This window comes from Dreissena polymorpha, chromosome 5 (genome assembly GCF_020536995.1).
Source record: "Dreissena polymorpha isolate Duluth1 chromosome 5, UMN_Dpol_1.0, whole genome shotgun sequence".
Lineage (NCBI taxonomy): Eukaryota > Metazoa > Mollusca > Bivalvia > Myida > Dreissenidae > Dreissena > Dreissena polymorpha.
In genome coordinates this window covers 88,375,246-88,397,202 of record NC_068359.1, presented here as the reverse complement: position 1 = coordinate 88,397,202, position 21,957 = coordinate 88,375,246, and the positions used below count along the sequence as shown (strand labels likewise).

General features: G+C 36.3%; 1 long non-coding RNA gene across 1 annotated transcript; it reads left to right on the top strand.

The window, feature by feature from the left end:
• Nucleotides 1-825: 825 nt before the first annotated feature.
• Nucleotides 826-14,337, top strand: LOC127832128 (uncharacterized). The gene is made up of 3 exons (XR_008026705.1): nt 826-868; nt 7,135-7,214; nt 14,226-14,337. It is a non-coding gene; the product is annotated as an uncharacterized LOC127832128 (long non-coding RNA).
• The last annotated feature ends 7,620 nt before the right edge of the window (nt 14,338-21,957 follow it).

Here is a 21,957-nt window from a genome sequence, read left to right as displayed (position 1 = left end):
ATGCACGCATCAACTAAATACAAAACGATATTAAAAAATTTCGAAAGCCTTTCTCTTTTTTTCGAGCTGACTTACTAGCACAACCATTAAAGTGGACTAATTTAATGACGTCTTCAAAGGAATATATTCAGTTTATCCAGTTTAAAGACAATCGAGGGTATGGTAAACATGTCTTCAAAATTATTGTTGCTGGATATAAATTTGAGAGAGCAGTAGATTGAAGCTTGCATCTATTTAAAACAGCTTGTGCTTAATTATATATTTTAAATGTGGATTTGAAATCTGATCACATTTATGATATTGTATGAACATGCAAATGTAAATGACATCGTTCATGCGTGTAAGGAGCGTTTTTTTGCTGTTCGTGTTGTTCTGTTCAAACGCATAAGTCAAATGAAATACGTTAACTGAACACAGAACTATACTAAAATCCATTCAACGGTTTTATAACTATCAGAGAGACAAAACTCTATATTATCTTTCATTCATTGCTTCCATTAAAAGGGTCAATACAGCTTGATTCGTGTTTTCCAATTATAATAATTGGAAAGGACTCTGAATGTGTTCGCACCATATGTGGTGTTTTAATGAGATAGTTACATCCATATTTAAATAAAATATATGATTAATAATCTCTGCAGCTGTTAGAAAATGATCAGTAGCTCCGATATCGTTCTACTTGAGAAGGCGGTTCCTAATGGGCCATTATTCGTTTACAGTAACATGACCGATGAGTTGGATTAGCTGAACAGCTATGGGCGTAACTGGTTATGTCATGCGACTATAAAATAGTGAGAGTTTTGTTGGTAACAAACACTTTGGTTCCGACACTCGAATAAGTGCTTGTGAAGCAATAGAAATTCTACATGTAAGTGTTGAACATTTGGATATCTTTGTGTCATAATATTATTGGTCGTTTTGTATGTTAACAGCGAGGCGCTCAAACTAAGCATGATGTGGATGCTCAATAAGTTTCTGGCTTGTGATGCATATAATAATAAGACATGGGGTGCATTCTAATTAAATAATTAAGCAATACTACTACTACTACTACTAATAATAATAATAATAATAATAATAATTATTATTATTATTTATATTATTAAAATAAAAATTATAAAAATAATAAAAATAATAATAATAATAATAATAATAACAACAATAATAATGATAATGATATTGATATTGATGATAATAATAATAATAATAATAATAATAATAATAATAATAATAATAATAATAATAATAAAAAAATAATAATAATAATAATAATAATAATAATTTTACAAAAGTTTTTTATTAATGTACGTGTAAATTTGGTGCAAATTTGCATGTGATGTTTGTGTTGTATTAGAGGCATTCGTTAAACAAGTGTACAGTTGTTGTGGTTAGTGCTTACATTTTCATTTTTTGTGGTTGTATTGTATGCTTCTTGTCATTACTCATACATTTGAAATTGTGAATTATAAGTTTAAAGCGCTGTTATTCCTCTATTGATTAAGCAATCACCAGAGAAAACTTATATATTATCACGAAATTGCTAGTTACGCATCAAACATAGCGTACTCCTGTGGCATATTTTTAGAGTGTTTTCTGTACAGACCACTTCTTGAAACTATTTTTGAAGAGATGTCGCCATAAATTAAGTTAATACAATTTGGATCTGACGTTTTGAACACGAAACAGGTATGATGGGAAACGAGCATAAAGCAACAACTAGCAAAATAATTGTGTACATGCACACATATTCTTATATAAATAACACCTAAATTAAATTGCAAAAATATCAAGAATGTATGTTACTTATCATTCTCTTGACTGTAAAAATGCATTTAACATCTTGCCCTAAAATACACATTCCATTTCAATTCATTATGATAAATGTCATTTTTATAGTTTGAATTTACGTCTCTCTCTCATTTTTTTACGTCTCAATGCCTGGCTAAGCCTTTATTTGTCAGTCAGCATTCCGCTGATACATTACTGGCATGTATGTGCCCCGACCCGGGATCGAAACGGAGACCTCTGGGTTTAAACGAAAGCGCCTTTTCTACTGAGGTACGGAGGCACAATAGAAAATACTTTTTATATACGATAATACTTGTAGCCTTTTAATAGCACAGTGTAAGTTTTCATCATCAAATAAACTTAAAAGTGTATATAGGCACTTTTTAATTGTCAATATGCAATATTGAAGTTATAGTTTATAACAGTTTTTTTCTGCATTGTGCGTTTACATTTCACACATTACCGTTTATGCCAAGTCCAAACATAAGTTAAACCAAGCCTGTATAGTACTGATTTGATTTGATTAGCAAGTTTTCTTTTGTTGTACGTTATGTTTAGATTTGCGTCATTGAACAGTAATGTATATGTTATTTTCATGAAACTATCATTTCACACCAATATTTAAATATGTGTCATTTTCATATGACAAATAGGTTCATGTACATCATAATCGGCCTAATTCGCAATACAGTGCTGATAGATTTGTTGATTTGTTGACACATAAAATGTTTCTTAAAATATTTGTATTAATAATCTCTAATTATTTTTCTGAATCTTGTCCCCAGATTTCAGCAGAATAGTGAAGAACCGAGTTTACTGATTGAGCAAAAAGATTTATATTTGCTTTAGTTCGAAACTCAATATTGGTTTACAACAGATAAAGGTCGATGAAGCTCTCTATTACCTTGTTGTGATATAACAGTTTCCGTTATCAAATAAAGTAACATCACAGTATTTAAATGATGTGACGATTTCTAACGTGTCACCATATAGAGTAAAGTTAAAACTTGTTTGTCGATAACTTTTTTTCGAAAATAACAAGTTTTATTTTGCTAATATTGATTTCCAGTATTTATCTATTTAAATAGTTTTCAGCGTCATTTGAGATTAGTTGGGCTGATGTGGGCGAAGTTAAAAACAGGACTTGAATATCGGCATAAGATAATAACGACAATTTTAAATCGTTAATCGATATGATTTCTTCAATATTAAAATTAATATCTTCAATAGTTTCAATGATGTAATTAACGAACATCATGCATAGTATGCTTTAGCACGGGTCGTCTAGTTCTACACCATAGTATATGAATTGATGTTTTCGGATATTTGATTGTTTAGCCTTACCGCTGATTTCACTGATGAATACATGACATTGAGTGCGGAAGCAATTTTAGATCTTATTTGTGAGGTTATTAAATTTAAATATTTTAATGAAAGATTTATTATCATATAACATTAAGCATAATCAATAAAAAATGCAATTTATCCCACTTATACAGCGAATTCGGTTGATTAAGGCCCCATTGATTAAATATCATCTATAATCAACGGCAGGAAATGACGTCAATATTTCGACGAAATGACGTCATAAATCCAGCGAAATTATCCAGTCAAACTAATTTTTTTTTTAATAAAAAGGTTTACAAAATAAAAAGTGGGATAAATAGAATAATAGATTAGTGTTAATTATAGATCAGGTGTATCATGCTTGGCACGAAAACGAAAAAGCACTCGCCAAGGCTCTTCCTTTTTGTTTTCAAAGCCACGCATGATAAACCTGATCTAAAACCAACACTAACCTATTATTCTCTATATAATTTTGACCAGATTTAATACCTTGTTGTTTATACTGTTACATATAAAGATACAGTCGACTGCGCTCATTCCATTTTGGTTACCAAGTTGAAAGCCAGATTGTATTTTCATCTCAGGTCAGTCTCTTTAAAAGAATCTGAGAACAAATCTTGGATATAATATTATTAGCAGTTATTCCACGATAATTGTTTGCATTGCTCGGGTGTCCGCCTTTAAATATTGGTGAGATGAAACCCATTCCCCAGCTCTCAGCATATTGCGCAGTATCAAACATGTTATTGAATATAGTTGTGAGGTACGGTTTAATAGATTTATGTGCTCGTTTAATTAAATATTAATAAATTTAAATATTATCGCGTCCACTAGACTTGCAATTATTTGTTTGAAAACAGATGGACATATTTCCGACTCTGAAATTGGTCGGCCTTGACAGTCAATTGTATGATTTTCATTCATTCGCTTCGAAATGTGTCCAAAATTTTGTTTATTTGAATTGTATTAACGTTGTTATAATCATCTCAATGTTTATTGTATTCTAACATAAACGATAATAAGCAAGTTCTTGATTATAAATCTCCTACAATAAAAGTGTACCATGAGATGCAATATTGTTCTATGTTATTCTCAATTTCTTCGAAAAAAAATCAAAATCTACATCTCTCAAGACTTTTGTATTCGTTGGTGCAATCTAAGTGCAACATTTGTTCACATCTTTATAAAAAAATTTACATTTTTATCCCTAATTAATTTTAACCATATAATGCCAGAATCATTCACTCTTATACTTGATATTTCATCTTTGAAAGAGGTTTTATAAAACAACAAAAATACCTCTGGCTTGTCAGCCTTTTTAACTCCATTAGATATATCCATAAGCATGCGTGCTTTCACAGTTTGGGATGGTTATTTTGTGCACTCTTTTTTGTTGGTCCATGTTTCACTTAATACCTTAAGGACGTGTTGATTAATATCTTCCAGAAAGTCAATATCATTTAGTTTTTGCACAAGTCCATCAACCGTCCTTTAAATTATCCTAATTAGTTATCTCTATAAATAAATACCAGTATGTGTTTTGTATTTTAGCAAATCCATTCTCCCGACACTTCTTACACTTTTCAGCTTAAAAGCTTTTTTATTGTTTAAGGAATAAATGCAGGTTACATTGTATGTGTTAATGTTATAGAGAGTTAATAGAGATATTTAATATGAGTAACATATGGAGGTCCAATGATTGGTACATCGATTTTGCCCATTTGCGTACCAAATATGCGTTCATGTCAATTGCTTGCTTATTTTTGTTTAAAATGTTATTTATAAAATATAATATTTATTGGGAAGTGCTCTGTGAAAATGGGGTTTAATGCATGCGCATAAAGTGTCGTCAAAGATTAGCCTGAGCAAACCGGACAGGCTTATCAGGGACGACATTGTCCGCCTTGACTCGATTTTTGCTAAGAAGGGACTTTCTGTAAACGACAAGTACCATACAAGCGGAAAGTGTCGTCCCTGATTAGCCTTTGCGGACTACGCAGGCTAATCTGGAACGATACTTTACGAACATGGATTTAAACCCATTTCACAGGGCACGGTCCATATATATTATAATATAGGTTGATGACTATTGATATCAAATCAAACCTTTTCCAAAGCAATATCAGACTCGCCATATAGCACATCAAAAAGGCACCGATCATTTAATTAAGTTTATTACTTGAGATAAATCTTTAAAATCATAGTTAAGGCGATTCACTACGAAAAAATAGAGAACTAAAATATGTATTCATCAACTATTTTAATATATTACCAATATATGAGAGTATGAGTGAAATTGCAGCAAAGTATTCACAACAAATGGGGAAATAGCCTAAAGCGCAAAGACATTAATTACGTCCTGTACATTTTAATAAGATACCACGAGGTTAGCAGAAGTCATTTTTAAAGCATTCGAAAGCCAAATTGACTTTGTAGTTTAGATTTAACCCATTTATGCCTAGCGTCCCGAAAAAAGGACATTGCAAACAGAGTAGACCCAGATGAGACGCCGCATCATGCGGCGTCTCATCTGCGTCTACGCTGTTTTCTTAAAGGAATTTCTGTAATAAATATTCTAAATATAGAAATTAATATACTAGACATCCCTAATTTTAGAAATAAATTGATCCAATTAAGAAGGATGGGAGAGTCCACTAGGCAGTAATGGGTCAAGATTGTTTGAGAGCTTACCGACATTTCCAATACTTCGCTGAGAGAAAACTCAAGATACCGCGTCGTGCACAAATGAGTCGTGCACTGAGAAAACTGGGCATAATGCATGTGCGTAACGTGTCGTCCCAGATTAGCTTGTGCAGTCCACAAAGGCTTATTAGGGACGACACATTCCTCCTAAATTGGATTTTTGCTATGAAGAGACTTTGTTTAAACGAAAAATGTCATAAAAGCGAAAAGTGTCGTCCATGATTAGCCTGTGCGTTACGCACATGCATTATGCCCAGTTTTCACAGAACACGACTCATATTCAGGTTTAAGTCGGACTCAATACTAACCTAATCATCTTTGACCATCAATTTTCGCATGATGATCAACCTGATCTGAAAAATTGAGAGAAACTTAAGGTTGAGAAAAAAAACTCACCTAAGTACGGTCGTTATTACCCAGGTCTTTCCAATGTATGGCTTATTTATTTTTAGATTCAGAATTTATGTAAAACAACTACACGTGAAACTATTTGCATATAAACAATAATATCATCAATATTACTTTGGCGTGATTGGAGATGATGACGTCGAATAGTTGAATTGACGTCGCTACGTTTTAACTTTATATAAAATAAAAATGAAATCATATATATATAAGCCGTAGATTTCATAAACCAATCCATCTGTATATAAATTCCACAAGTAAGTAGTTGCATGTGATAAATCAATAATTTATAATGTGTGTATATTGATTAAATACGCTTTAGTTGAAAGAAATACAATTCTCAATTATACTATTAAATAAACTTCAGTACCGCCTTGATAGAACCTCCGTGCTCTCAACTTCGAATTCATTCATCTGTATTTGTGTTTTCTAATGACTTGTTTTTGTTATTTACTTTTATGTTGTTATGCCTAGTTACGTGACGGAAAATAATGTGTGTATTTTAGCATGAAGAATATCTACATCTGTCTGTCTGTCTGTCTGTCTGTCTGTCTGTCTGTCTGTCTGTCTGTCTGTCTGTCTGTCTGTCTGTCTGTCTGTCTGTCTGTCTGTCTGTCTGTCTGTCTGTCTGTCTGTCTGTCTGTCTGTCTGTCTGTCTGTCTGTCTGTCTGTCTGTCTGTCTGTCTGTCTGTCTGTCTGTCTGTCTGTCTGCTTGTCTTATTTATTTTTAGATTCAGAATTTATGTAAAACAACTACACGTGTCTGTCTGTCTGTCTGTGTGTCTGTCTGTCTGTTGACTGTGAATATACTTTTTTGTTACGCGTGTCGCTCCGAAAATGAGACGTTTCGTGGGAAATGGCGCCGTCATTCTTTTTTGTGTACTATTACAGCTCAACCATGAACAAACTCGTCCTGGTGCTCCTGCTTGTAGGCTGCGTCGCTCTGCTGACTCTGCCGCCACAAGTTGAAGGTGAGTTGTCGTCGCTCTGCTGACTCTGCTGCCACAAGTTGAAGGTGAGTTGTCGTCGCTCTGCTGACTCCGCCACAGGTTACTGACGATGAGTTGTCGTCGCTCTGCTGACTCTGCCATAGGTTACTGAAGGTGAGTTGACGTCGCTCTGCTGACTCTGCAACAGGTTACTAAAGGTAAGTTGACGTCGCTCTGCTGACTCTGCCATAGGTTACTGAAGGTGAGTTGACGTCGCTCTGCTGACTCTGCCACAGGTTATTGACAGTGAGTTGACGTCGCTCTGCTGACTCTGCAACAGGTTATTAAAGGTGAGTTGTCTTCGCTCTGCTGTCTCCGCCACAGGTTACTGATGGTGAATTGACGTCGCTCTGCTGACTCCGCCACAGGTTACTGACGGTGAGTTGACTTCGCTCTGCTGACTCTGCCACAAGTTACTGACGATGAGTTGACTTCGCTCTGCTGACTCTGCCACAGGTTACTGACGGTGAGTTGACGTCGCTATGCTGACTCTGCCACAGGTTACTGATGGTGAATTGACGTCGCTCTGCTGACTCCGCCACAGGTTACTGTAGGTGAGTTGACTTCGCTCTGCTGACTCTGCAACAGGTTACTAAAGGTAAGTTGACTTCGCTCTGCTTGCTTTGCCACAGGTTACTGTAGGTGAGTTGACGTCGCTCTGCTGACTCTGCCACAGGTTACTGTAGGTGAGCTGACGCCGCTCTGCTGACTCTGCAACAGGTTACTAAAGGTAAGTTGACATCGCTTTGCTGGCTTTGCTACAGGTTACTGTAGGTGATTTGACGTCGCTCTGCTGACTCTGCCACATGTTACTGTAGGTGAGCTGACGTCGCTCTGCTGACTCTGCAACAGGTCACTAAAGGTAGGTTGACATCGCTTTGCTGGCTTTGCTACAGGTTACTGTAGGTGAGTTGACGTCGCTCTGCTGACTCTGCCACAGGTTACTGTAGGTGAGCTGACGTCGCTCTGCTGACTCTGCAACAGGTTACTAAAGGTAAGTTGACATCGCTCTGCTGGTTTTGCCACAGGTTACTGAAGGTGAGTTGACGTCGCTCTGCTGACTCTGTCATAGGTTACTGAAGGTGAGTTGACGTCGCTCTGCTGACTCTGCCACAGGTTACTGATGGTGAGTTGACGTCGCTCTGCTGACTCTGCCACAGGTAACTGAAGGTGAGTTTACGTTATACAGGCTACTGGAGGTAAGTTGACGTTTTTTTAAAATATTTTTTTAGCTCGGTAAATTGCATGGATACTTCAGTGTTGGCTTTTACAACAGTCATGGATGAAAGTTTCAAAAGCCTGGTAAAGTGCATGCTTATTTACAAGTAATTTGTTAACCGCATACAGTAAAAAGGAATCGGGAAAGAAATCAATTTAGTCAAACGCAATATATTGTAATGTCTTTGTTTTAGTTGACAAATCAAATTACCATGTATTACCATCCGGATTCCTGTTAATTGCAATGAGGCAAAGCTTTGTTTAATATCATCGCGACGCCGTGAATCAAGAGTGCTCTTTGAACAGCAATACTATGTTGATGAAATGTTTCTTGCGAAACAATACTCGAAAATTTCCAACGGCAAGCGGTAATAAAAGGCGACGCCTGACATCTGAGTATTTTATTGTCGAACTATCGTGATTATATTTGCCATGAAGAGCAGCATCAACAATTGAGTGTCGTCTTGAAGAGTCGGTTATCGTTGTAAAATGTCTTAATCCTTTGCATGCTGGGAAAGTTGTCGTCAGCTAAAATGTCGTCTGCTGAATTTCTAAAATTATTATTTTCTTCCATTTATTTTCAAAGAATACTATCAGAAAAGCAAATAGTTTGGATCAAGGTGAGACGCCACGTGTTTTGGCGTCTCATCCGGATCCAAACTGTTTGCAAAGGTCTTCAACATTCGGTTCCAGCACTGAAAGAGTTAAGTCATGTCGTAGCTTTGATTGTCATGTGTCGGCCTCGCTAGGCAACAGGCACCATTCAAATCAGCGCACAATACGACATTTTAAATGGCGAGCGTTATTATATCGCAAATATTGTCGACTTAAGCCCATGGTACAAGACAAACGAATTCAAAATGACGTGCGACATTTCAAACTACGCACAACATTCTTTCGAAGCTGCTTGTGGCAGTTTTTTTGCTTATAAGGCTCATAGTATCATCGGTAGTAAAATAATTAATGTACTTATTTATTCAATGTAATACCATGAAAAACGTTGGCTCCGGTATCTTTTTTACATGAGTTTAGCCTTATGTTTTGATATTCGTTCTGAAGAATTCTGGGAAATTGAACAGGAAGTACAAATTCTAAAATGCCTATATCATACCGTAATAATTTTGCCCTTCCTGTTCAACGGAATATCAAAAAATATATATTGATAAAAAAAATAAGATTATATCGATAATCATATTTACACGTACGTAAACGGTATTAATATTTAACACATGACGTTCACTTAAGTGTATATTACTCTGACGTCATATTGATTATGGGATTTTTATCAATGAATCGGACGTCATTTGTTTATTTTCTACGAATTAAATAGACGCAATATTGTTATGTTACGCACAAAATAATTTCATATCAAGTAAAAAACGCTGATTGAATCAATATCACATATTAAATGTCAAAATTTGTTGTCGAATAACTTGCGGTCAAAGTTACAGATGCGTGTTATAAAATGATGAAAGAACGTTGTTTTCTGAAGTCTTACACGTTAACTTACTAGTTTTTTAAGGGATCTTTTCACGGTTTGGTAAATTGACAAAATTGAAAAAAGTTGTTTCAGGTTCGCAAATCTTCGTTTTAGTTATGATATTTGTGAGGAAACAGTAAAATTAAACATACACCATGGTCTAATATAGCCATTATATGCATCTTTTGACGATTAAAAAAACCTAAAATTTATAAAGCGTTGCAACGCGAAACAATTGAATAATTTGGATAGTTATGTTGTTGTCGTTTAAATTTGTGAAACTACGAAGATTGCTTATATAACGTATAAAATACGCAATTCTGTATGCTTGGCAGGATAGCTTAGTAGGCTAATGCGTTTTTACTCCAGGATTCCGGGGTCACTGGCTCGAGTCTTGACGCAGGCTACTTTTTTTTGCCTTTTTTAAATTTTATTTTTGATTTTTTACTGCAGCTTTTAAAATCCAATGTTTACATGTATCAATATAAAGCATTTAATGACAAACTTCAAAACATGCCAAAATCTGTAAAAAGGCCCCTTTAAGACAAGGAAGGAAATCAAGCTTGGATTTTGATGCTACGAGTATGGAGAAGCCTTATGGTTTGACAATAGTTCTTAAGAATTCCGGGAAAATTCACCGAGTACTGCACTTGCTAAACCGCAACCGATCACATCGTTAGAAACTAAACGTTCTATTTAACGACATGTAACACAAAACTATATATATTGCTATAAAATCGTTTATAATATTATAAAACGAAAGCATTACATTTTTATTTAATCTGTGTCTGTAAGCATGTTATATTCAGTATATTATACCTCACATAAATTTGTTTTCTAATTTGCGTATATAAACTACACAGGTCGGTTATTTTGAATAGTGCCCGGTAAAGACGCGCGCGCATCTAGTCAGCTGGCGCTATATAGAGAATAACAGGTTACTGTCCCATCGTTTTGTAATATATCAGGCGAGGCTTAGAATAATATAACGGCGAGGCTTGCCGAGCCGTTATTTTATTCGCGCCGAGCCTGATATATTACACAACGATAGGACAGTAACCTGTTTTTCTGTTTATTCCTAAAAATCTGCAAAACAATCCATTTCTTTATATTTAATGTGTACCGATCCTGTGTCACGTAATTATGTATCGTTCGTGGATAACACACAGTAACAAACAAAGTTCATTTCTGTTTTCATCGAGATTTATTTCTGTTAAATAATGTCTAACACAACGCTTCTAATGTTCATGAAGTACAATTTTACAGCGCGGCGGCCAATTGGCCGCCACGTCAAGAAAGCGTGACTGCTCTACTCGATTGTCAAACTAGGACTCTAGAATTCCTTCTTACAACAAAGCACAGCATTTTATTCCAAGGTACATGAACATAAAATTTAGATATTTCCTATCTCATTCTTGGCTGGTTAACTGTTCTCTTACCCCGATTTTCTAAACCTATCCCTTCGAATAACCCTTGTTGATTGGACGGATCGCTTATACACCTACCACATGTCACAGCAGAAGAGTGCAATATACAATTATCACTTTGGGAACAGGAGACCTCATTTCATTTGCATACTTGATCATACAAACAGATGCTCTCTATGGACAAACCACATTGTTAATATAAAACCTAACACTTCTATAATCAATTGCGTAAACCCCGATACCCATAAGATACACATTCAGTCCGAACTTGTATTTGTTATGTACATTGGGAAATTGGATATTTCAATTATTTAGATTTCATTATATACCATATCTGAATTGGGACTTGTATGTACGAGCCGAATTGTTAATCAAGGACTGAGACAAATCAACATATGTTCCCGATAATTGAACTACATTGGAGAAATGAAACCATACTTCCATAATCAATTTTTCAAACTTCATTACATCCTATCCGAAATGACATCTGTTATGTTAATTCCTAAATACCCGCAACATACAGCAACGTTACATACTCAAACATATTATTAAAATATTTCTCTATTATTAAATTTATCTGTACTTAAATTTCTATCATACGAATAAACAATAAGCATAGACCGTTATGTCACACATGTCACGTAATCGTTCATAGTTCATGGACGACACATAGTTACTAACAATGTTCATTACTCTTAAATTACCGGTGTGTAGCCTATCATTCGATATCTCGTCATGCGCGAATTGCCAAGATGACGAGTTTTGCATTAACTACCATTTTCTCGTGCCGCACATGGGACAAGTTCGCCCCTTCCTATTATGTTAATTTCTCTGCATAATGTAGGATAAAATATTCAACAACACCATATATCAGTTTCTAGTCCAATTTAATGTCTGACTTAACTAATATTTCAGTTATACAAATACGTTGTGATTGCTACATGATTGTGTCTTTTTCCAACTGATCACCTCCAGGTCTAAACGCAAACTGCCTTGTTTCCCTCTCACATCTGCCCCGTGAAACTCAGTTATGAATCCCATTGGTCAGTGTTCTATGCGTGTTTATTTCTGATTGGCTGAATTACAACCTAGGACTGATGAAGTAACTATTCAAGTATGTACACGCTAATCAGCGTTGTGATACAAATAATAAATAATGCAAATACAGCCTAAGGCTTGTGTCAACAGCATCGTTCCCCCTATGTTGTTAAACATACACCAGGTCCAAATATTTAATCTTTTGACCGTCATACGCACTCGCCACTGATATACTTGTCAATATTTTGTACATAAAGAAAACCCAAATATTTCACCCAATTTCTCATCATTTTTTGAAACCCCGCTTGTTTTGCTGATCCGGCTTTTACACGTTGACATACATGTAGAAACGGCGTTCGAAAAGACAACACGAATAATCGCTTATTTTAAACATCGTATAGAGAAAAAAAGTTGTTTGCACTACGAATGGGAAGAGTACAACCGCTTTAATTATAAACGTCTTGAATTGGAGATCAGGAATGGACTGCAGCGACAAATTTAATCTAAGAAGACACTACACCGAATAGTTTGGAGACGCCATTTTGGAGATGTGTATTGAAATTGACATTTTGATGATGGTGTCGATAATGACATAAGCGTGTTAAATCGTTTGTTTAAATAGTTGAGGATAAGCATACAGTTATCATTTGTCTTGACTTTCTGTGCAAAATTTGCGAGTGCAAAGACTATATCGATATTTAAGATTTATTGCCCCATTGATGACGTCATTTAACTTATGCAGTGCGGGCTGTTGTGATTTTTTTTTAAATAAACGTTTTCTGATTTATGACTTTAAACTGGAATAAAATATGTACGTTCTTGGTATCAAATTGTTTGTTTTGTTTAACCTGATTCATGTTGACAGAAATTGTTGACTTTATTGAAAATCCCACGTAACTCCAAACATTGACTGATACAAGAACTTCCTGTTGACCATGATATAAAAAAATATATCAGGCAAAGTTATATCAGGCAGATATCAATGCGGTGGTATGATAAACAGCAATGTTAATCTGTGTTTTACACCGGTATATTTTATTAATAGTAACTGATGAATAGTAATTGAATTTATGTTGTGTTATTTATTTTTATTTATATTGACATCTATCTGCACAAAAATGTTCGGTATAATATAAGAAATAGAAAACCTCAATTCGGGCCCAATTGAAGAATAGTGACCAGCCAGGCAGCCCCAAATAGTATATGGACCTCAGACGAATATATACTATTTGGGGCTGCCTGGCTGGTCACTATTTTGCCATAGGGCCCTTAGTGAGGTTTTCTATTTCTTAAATAGTATCGATAAATTAATATGACTTCATATTGGATCTTTGAGTTTTATGACATGTTGAACCCTACAATAACAATATTCGAACCATTATAACGATTCAGATAAAAAAGTATCATTTTAGCCAAAAATTGTATCCATTAACTCCTGTTATATAAATGTCCTGAAAATAAGTCTGTGCAGTATGAAATCACTTCCCTTTACCGACTCCAAATACGGACCTCGTACAAACGCATGCGCACATGAAACAACTGTTTTGTTTACGTTTGATTGTAGAAAACTAACCCAGGATATATCAATAAATTTTCATGACATGTCTGTTATTATTTACGAATAAATAAAAGAAAAAACCCATATATTTCGTCCAAAAAATACTTTCGTACCAGTATAGACACTTCGCACTTGTTATTTATTATCTAAGCAACCCTACTGCTGCACATGGGTGTTTCGACAGAGAAAAATCTGATAAAAAAAATTTCTTTAGTTTACGTCGATATGCCTCCATGACTTGCGAAACTTTTGCTTTCTATATCCTGTTTCAGCATGGGAGGAATTGGCTTGTACTTGCCGACATGTCTGTGAGGGGTATGAGGCTTACTCTGGCAGCTGCCGAAATAATCAGCCAGGGATATATTGCTGCAATATGTTTTTTCCTTCATAATTGCAAGTATTCATCATACCTTTATTTCCACATAGTATTACTACTCCTTTAACGGTATACGATGTTTTTCATAACGCAAATTATATGGTACAGCGTCCGTAAGGAATCGTCTTGTTCCTTCACCAGGAACGACGTTAGTTATCGCTCAAATAAACCCATTTATGACTAGTGGACTCTCCTATCCTTCTAAATTGGATCAATTTATTTACAAAATTATGGATGTCTAGTATATTTATGTATATATTTAGAATATTTCTTATAGAAATTCCTTTAAGCAAACAGCGCAGACCCTGATGAGACGCCGCATCATGTGGCGTCTCATCTGGGTCTACGCTGTTTGCCAAGGCTTTTTTTCTAGACGCTATGCATAAATGGGTTAAACATATAGCTTCCATGCAGAGATATCGATTCGTTTGACACGTTAATATCTTCACTGCTCACACTGATCTCAGATTTTAGAGTCGCTTATTGCTCTTAACTATGCTATAAAACTATAACATAATCATCGCTCTAACGATGCATTCAGAGTATCATAATTCTAGTTTTTTTGTCATTTTGTTTTGGAATACCACAAATACGCAGTTCATTTGAATACAATTGTTTGTCATTTTACTGTAAGACAGAACATAAGTTGATTACAATAGGTCACATTGAGCCCTTCGTGTCCAAGAGAGCTAATAAAATAAATATTTTTACACAGTATGAATGTACTTAAGTCATTATATTCTATTTCAGACTCTTTCAAGACATATCCTGACACGACCGTCTTGTTATTAGTTTGATAAACTATTGAAATGAAGAGAAAGCATCCTATCATGGTGTTTGTTAATTTCTTCAACACGGACACGTTCATTCAAATGTTTAAGAATTGAACTTGCCTCGAGTAACATACATGATAAAGTACAAACCGGCTACGCACGTATATGTGTGCATAAATAAAGTAGATTAAATTGAAAGTATATGAACCGCGCTCTTTGAAAAGAGGCTTAATACATGTGCGTAAAGTGTCGTCCCAGACTAGTCTGTGCAGTATGCACAGACTATTCGGTGACAACACTTTCCGCCTAAACAGTATTTTTGCTAAGAAGAGACTTTCTTAAACATAAAATATCATAAAAGCGGAAAGTGTCGTCCCTGATTAGCCTGTATAGACTACACAGGCTAATCTGGAGCGACACTTTGCGCACATGAAGTAAACACCCCTTTCTCAGAGCGCGACTCATATATAGAGTATATACATATCATGTGTGACGCCGTTGGGTTTTTGGGTTAAGAGCTTATTAATTAAATTATGCTTGTATTTCGCACCAAAACAACTTCAGTTAGTATCGTTCAATATTAGCGCTGTGATACCTGCAAAAAAACTGAAATCAACGTATCGACGTGATGCTCTATTTTAGTCTACTTTTAACTACGCATATCGTTATTGATGAGTGATTTTATGAACATTAATATTAATCTACAGACACATATTCAATTAATTAAACAATGTTGACAACTTTTACAGCACTTTTCTTCTCAAGTCTTTAATGCAAAATAAAATTGTTTATTTAGCAATCAGCATATTAACATGATCAAACGACTAAAAAATCTAAGCTCTTCTTTGAAAGCCGCGTGAGTTAGGTTCCCTCATATTTTTCAGGAGACAAGAACATTGATATGAATGAAAATTCAAAATACGTTTTGCCAGAAGTTTACAGTTGATCATAGTATACGCGATTGATAATGCGCATTTTTCTAGTCTCAAAACCCGTTAACTAAACTATACGCAGTTTTGTGGCTGCATTTTCATCAATGGTTTTCCAGGACTTTAGCACAGACCATATCTATGCCTTATAATTGGATATGATATCTAGTTTTTTCGCAGAAAATGTATCAGGGAGCCGCCGTTAAAATATAATAAGCCCAAATCGCGACAAAATTCAATCATTCTGTTTTCCTAGAACAGCGACACATGCGACTTAAAAAACAACAACAAAAATATACAGCACACTCGGAACGGATAGGGATTTCAAATGACCCTATGACGTAGAGGTTTGGTAGAAATTGAATAAGTTTACTAAAACAATCAATAATGGTCACTATTACTCAACTTTATTTCCTTTGAGACAAAGCAGAGAAAGAAAATAATCCCACAACATTATGAACAAGTTACAAGCACTACAAACACGATAATTCAACCAAAGATTTGGCAGAATTGCTCGCAATGCACGAAACCCCTAAAATGAAATCTATTCATCGGGTTACATTTTTTTGTTGTTTTAACAAGCATCTTAATAAATAATAAAGGCCGTGCTATGTGAAAAAGGGGTTTAATACATGTGCTTAAAGTGTCGTCCCAGAACTGCGCAGGTTAATCTGGGACGACACTTAACGCACATGCATAACACCCCCCACCCCCCGTTCACATAGCACGGCCTATGTTTTAAAGTGATACCACATTTATCAATAAACGATCCCGTACTACGAATAAAGTCCGTTTTTTTCTCAATGACAAAGCATGTAAATTAAATTTGATGACGTATCTCGGGTTCAATATATACACCATGACATTTATGAAATGTAATCCGATGCGCCATGCCCGTTTGCATATTTGCATAATCATGATTGTGTGCTTGCAAATAAATGAGATTCGGTAATTACGGGGGTTACTGCGTTTTTCCACACCACACGTCGCTCAATAAAGGATCATATCGCATCGCCCGAAAATTAATTCGCAAAAAACAAACCGACGGTCGCAAGGAGCAATTAATTACGCTGCTGCATATGATGATGATGATAATGATGATAACTGTGTTTAATTCTTAGAATATTTCCCTTGACGAATGGCAATGGAATATTAAACTATACATTGTTAAATGAAAAATCGAAAATGGACAATTTACAAAACAATACATAACTGTGCAAGCTATTTTACTAGTTACATTTAGCATAATACGACTATTTCATAAACTATTATGCTTCTATTCATAAGCAAATACAATATAAACCTCTAAAATACACATTAACGAATACAAACGTAAGTTTTCACAGAAAAAGAGTGCAGATGAAAAAAGATTTACAAGCACTGAGCGAATTTTGTCCTTCTGAAAAAAACAACTTTTTTTGCATGCACATAAATAATACAATGTTTATAAATGTACTAAATAAAGCACATCTAGCATCCATAATGATGATTAGCCTATAATTTATGTTAATAAATTATTCTTTAAAAAAAAATCAAGAGAACAAAAATGTTTACAACAATAATTCAGACAAATGATTGAATACTCATTTCACCAAGCGAAATAGCAATTACAAAAGTAAACACTTCCTGTCAGCACTCTTCTTCCAGTTCCGGTACTGCCGCCTGAGGGCACGGCTGCGAGTAGTGGTCTTGGTCAGAATTCATGAACAAATCTTTGAGTTAAGAATAAGTTAAGGCATTCTAAAACTGTTATTTTAATAAGGTGTTCAAACATTTGAGCTTAAACGTTCATAAATCGCCTCTTATGTTAATTGTTAACTTATGGCAATTTTTTGGGCGAACTTTGCAACAGTTGGCGCATGTATAAATGCAAAATTACTTTTTCAAGCGTCTAACTAATGTTACATTGTTCAGTCTATGTATGTGTTGATTTAAAACATGAAGCTGAAATGGTCAACTAGATATGGTGCCCGATTGGTCCCGGATGCGATACACAAATGGCATCCTTCTGAGGATCTTTTTAAAGACATCCAGTGCTGGTTCGCCCAAGGAAACATACTCGAGTGTGTCAATATAATCCAAAGACTGACTGTGCAATGGAGATGAAATAATATATACGTTTATACTAGGAATGTGTTTTTGAATACGGGCCCGAGGATGGCACTAGCCTCAAGGGTGTCGAACAGGGCTCATAGGAGGCCGCTAGCCACTAAGTTGTCGCATACGTCCGCATGGTTTCTTTTAGCCACTGAGGCGTCGCCGACGTCCGCGAGGTCTCTTCTAGCCACAAAGGTGTCACAGAAAGCCCAGAAAAGTGCGCTGGCTAAAAAGGTGTCATCGACAGCCCAAGAGATGCCGCTAGCCATAGGTGTCGCAGACATCCAAAGAGATGCCGCTAGCCACAAAGGTGTCGCAAACGTTCCCGGGGTAACCGCTAGCCACAAAAATGTCCAGACGCCCCCCAAAGGATGCCGCTCATCACAAAGGGGATGCCGCTAGCAACAAAGTTGTCGCATACGCTCGCAGGGGATGCCGCTTGCCCTAAAGGTGCAGTGGACGATTTCAGGGATAGCCTCTAGGAACAAGGTGGCGCAGACGCCCCATGGGATGCCGCTAGGCACCAAGGGGTCGCAGATATCCCCGGTGATGCCGCTACCACAAAGTTGTCGCAGACGCTCGCATGGGCTGCCGCTAGCCCCAAAGGTGTCGCATACGCTCGCGGGAATTGCCGCTAGCCACAAAGGAGTCGCAAGCCCTTTCAGAGATAGCTTCTAGCTACAAAAAGGTCGCAGACGCTCGCATGTTATGCCGCTAGCCACAACGGGCCGCAGAGGGCAAGTGGATGTCGCAAAGTTGCCTCAGACGGGCCATGTGATGCTGCAAGCCACACATGTGTTGCAAACGCTCGCTGGGTATACCGAAGGCACAAAGTATCACAAACCTCCCCGAGTATTTCGCTAGCCAAAAATATATCGCTAATGACCGATGGGATGCCGCTAGCAACAAATGTGTCGCAGACGGTCCAGGAGAAGCCGCTAGCAACAAAGTCATCACAGACGGGCCAGGGTAGCCTCTAGCTACAAAGTGGTCGCAGACGGCCCAGGATAGCCGCTAGATACATATTTGTCAGAGACGGTCAATGGGATGCCGCCAGCCACAATGGTGTCGCAGACAGACCACGGGATGCCGTTCGCCACAAAGGTGTCGCAAACGGCCTGTGGGATTTCGCTAGCAATAAAGGTGACACACACGGGCCAGGGGGGGGGGCGCTATCCACAAAGGTGTCGCAGACGGCCAAGTGGAGATTGCTAGCCACAAAGGTATACTGGAATCGCCATGATTATGCCTATGGCCACAAGGGTGTCACAGACGAACCATGGGATGCCGCTAGCCACAAAGCTGTCCCACACGTTCTCATGGGATGCCGCTAGCCACAAAGGTATCGCAGACGCTGGTGTAGATGCCGCCAGCCACAAAGGTGTCGTAGACGCTCGTTAAATTCTTTCTCGTTCTGAGCAGCTCCGTCGTATGATACCTGTAGGCATCGACCACCTAAGTGAACATAAAAAGTAGTTTAAGAAAACACACATCAGAGTTTGGAACTAGTGTTGTCCTTAAATATGTCAAGTGGGATGGCGTAAAACAGTTTGGCCTGGTTAACTGTTCGAAAACCAGAACAAATGTTGGTTTACAGTATAACAAAAGAGAGAGTCAAATTTTATTCAATACTACAATACAGTCATTTAAAGCGGGTATATACGGTTTTTTATATGTAATTAATTGAAATATATTGATAAAATATGTTTCAATAACACAAAATAGGCAAGAAAAATTATACATTAAAGCCGAATTTCATAAAATGCAGCAAAGACAAATTAGTGCCCCGAGCCGATAGTGACGTACATATTTTCCTACAATAACCGAAGCATTCGTCTTTGTATTATAAACCGTTAAACTACGAGGGGTGTTCCAGAAGTTCGTGGATTTTCGCTATAACTTATTAGTTTGCTGGTAAAAGTCAATGAAATTTACATATTATACAAACCAATTATCACGGACTTTATATATAAGCTAAAAATGCATGAATTCTATAAAGCGCGTTTGAAACGCGTTGCCATAGAGACCTCAGTAACGACATGCGGCGCACGCGTGTATTTTATTATAAGTATGAGCGTTACGCGAATTTAAATTTGGTTTAAATGTCGTTGATAAACAGAATTTACGGCAAATTTCACGTTACAGCGCCTAAGTCCTCCTTACAGCCCGGATTTGGCCCCTATCGACTTCCGCGTCTTCCCGGAAGTTAAATCACAGTTGCGCGGTATTCGCTTTGCAAGTAAACAGGAACTTACAGTTGCAGCAAAGCGAATCGTGTCGTCTTTTGACGCTGACTGGTAAAGAGACACTTTTGACAAGTGGATTTCCCGACACATTCGCGTTGGAGGTGATTATGTGGAAAAGATTTGACAGTTGTTAACTTCATAACGTCATTGCGTTGAACAGAAACGTTACACGTGCGTCGGTGTGCGCATTGTGCACATGTTTAAATCTCTGATATATATTTATTGTTTTATGTATTTCCATGATATTTGGAGAGCAGATTTGGAAAGGACGAAATATTCTTAACATGCTATTTGTTTGTCCATTTATGTTTCCAAATGAAAGTTATAGCGAAAATCCACTAACTTCTGGAACACCCCTCGTAAGTTTAGATGCACATCGTACATGTATGGTATACATACTGGCGAATTCGGCTGTACAGCCGTTTTCAATTTCAGAATTAAATATCTGGCTTATTTCGCATTTTTCGACACATGTTCTTCTTAACTTTTATTTTATTTTATATTGATATATATATATAATAAGTTTTTTACACAGTTTATATAAATTCATAAATATTTGACAAAATCGTATATACCCGCTTTAAAAGCAATATATATTTCGCTAAATAAGATCATTTAACAGAAACAATACTATTATTAATTTTTGATGCTCTCAGCCTGTCGATTGTCGGCATTAACCTTCGTCACTGCCATGTTAGAGTTCACGGCGAAGCATATATGTCACATATGTATTATTTTCAATCAAAGCAAAAACCAACTTTTTGATGATACCATAAAGAAAAAATGTCACCAATGTTGTTTTTTCAATGAAACCAATCCAACTATACGGGGCTACATTTAAGCATTTTCAATCAAAGTAAACCCATAAATAAGAGGCCACTATAAAGCAAATATATCACATAAGTTTTATTTTCATTTTAAGCCAACAAGCAATTTGAGGCTACTCTAAAGCATAGTTGTAGCATGAGTGTTATTTTAAATAAAAGCCGAACCATCTAAAAGTGGCCACCCTAAAACAATGTTATTGTTGATCATAGTGACATTATTCGAACATATAAATCTGTGTACAATTTACACATATAGTAAAGGGTAAACAACTGAGTCATACAAATAGCTTGATACAAAAATAACGTCTTTAAGCTTAACTGCCCGATAAAGTTGTGAGCAAGAAGAGCCGGTAACGTATGTGTGATAAGCACATAGATAACAAAGTTAAAATTGTCATAAAAAATAATGTGTGAATCATGTTTTTTTCCATTCTACCGCTTCACGCGCAATTCGTTAAATCGAAAGTAAAAAGTGTTGCTACGAACATATTCATCAAATAATTTCAAAATGGTACGAATATGTGTATGGGGGACATGTAAGGCCGATGCCCGATTCCCTGATAGAATGAACGATGCCAAATTCATAACCTTCCCTAAGCCAAAAACTCAGAAAAATGCTTTAGATGGATTAAAGGCATTGGTTGGTTGTTACCCCCAGCGGATCTGTTATCTTTATATCTGAATTATTTACAGCGGCAATATCGGATAGATCTATTTGCAAGCATAGTGGATTATAAAAGGTTTTATTTCATCCCT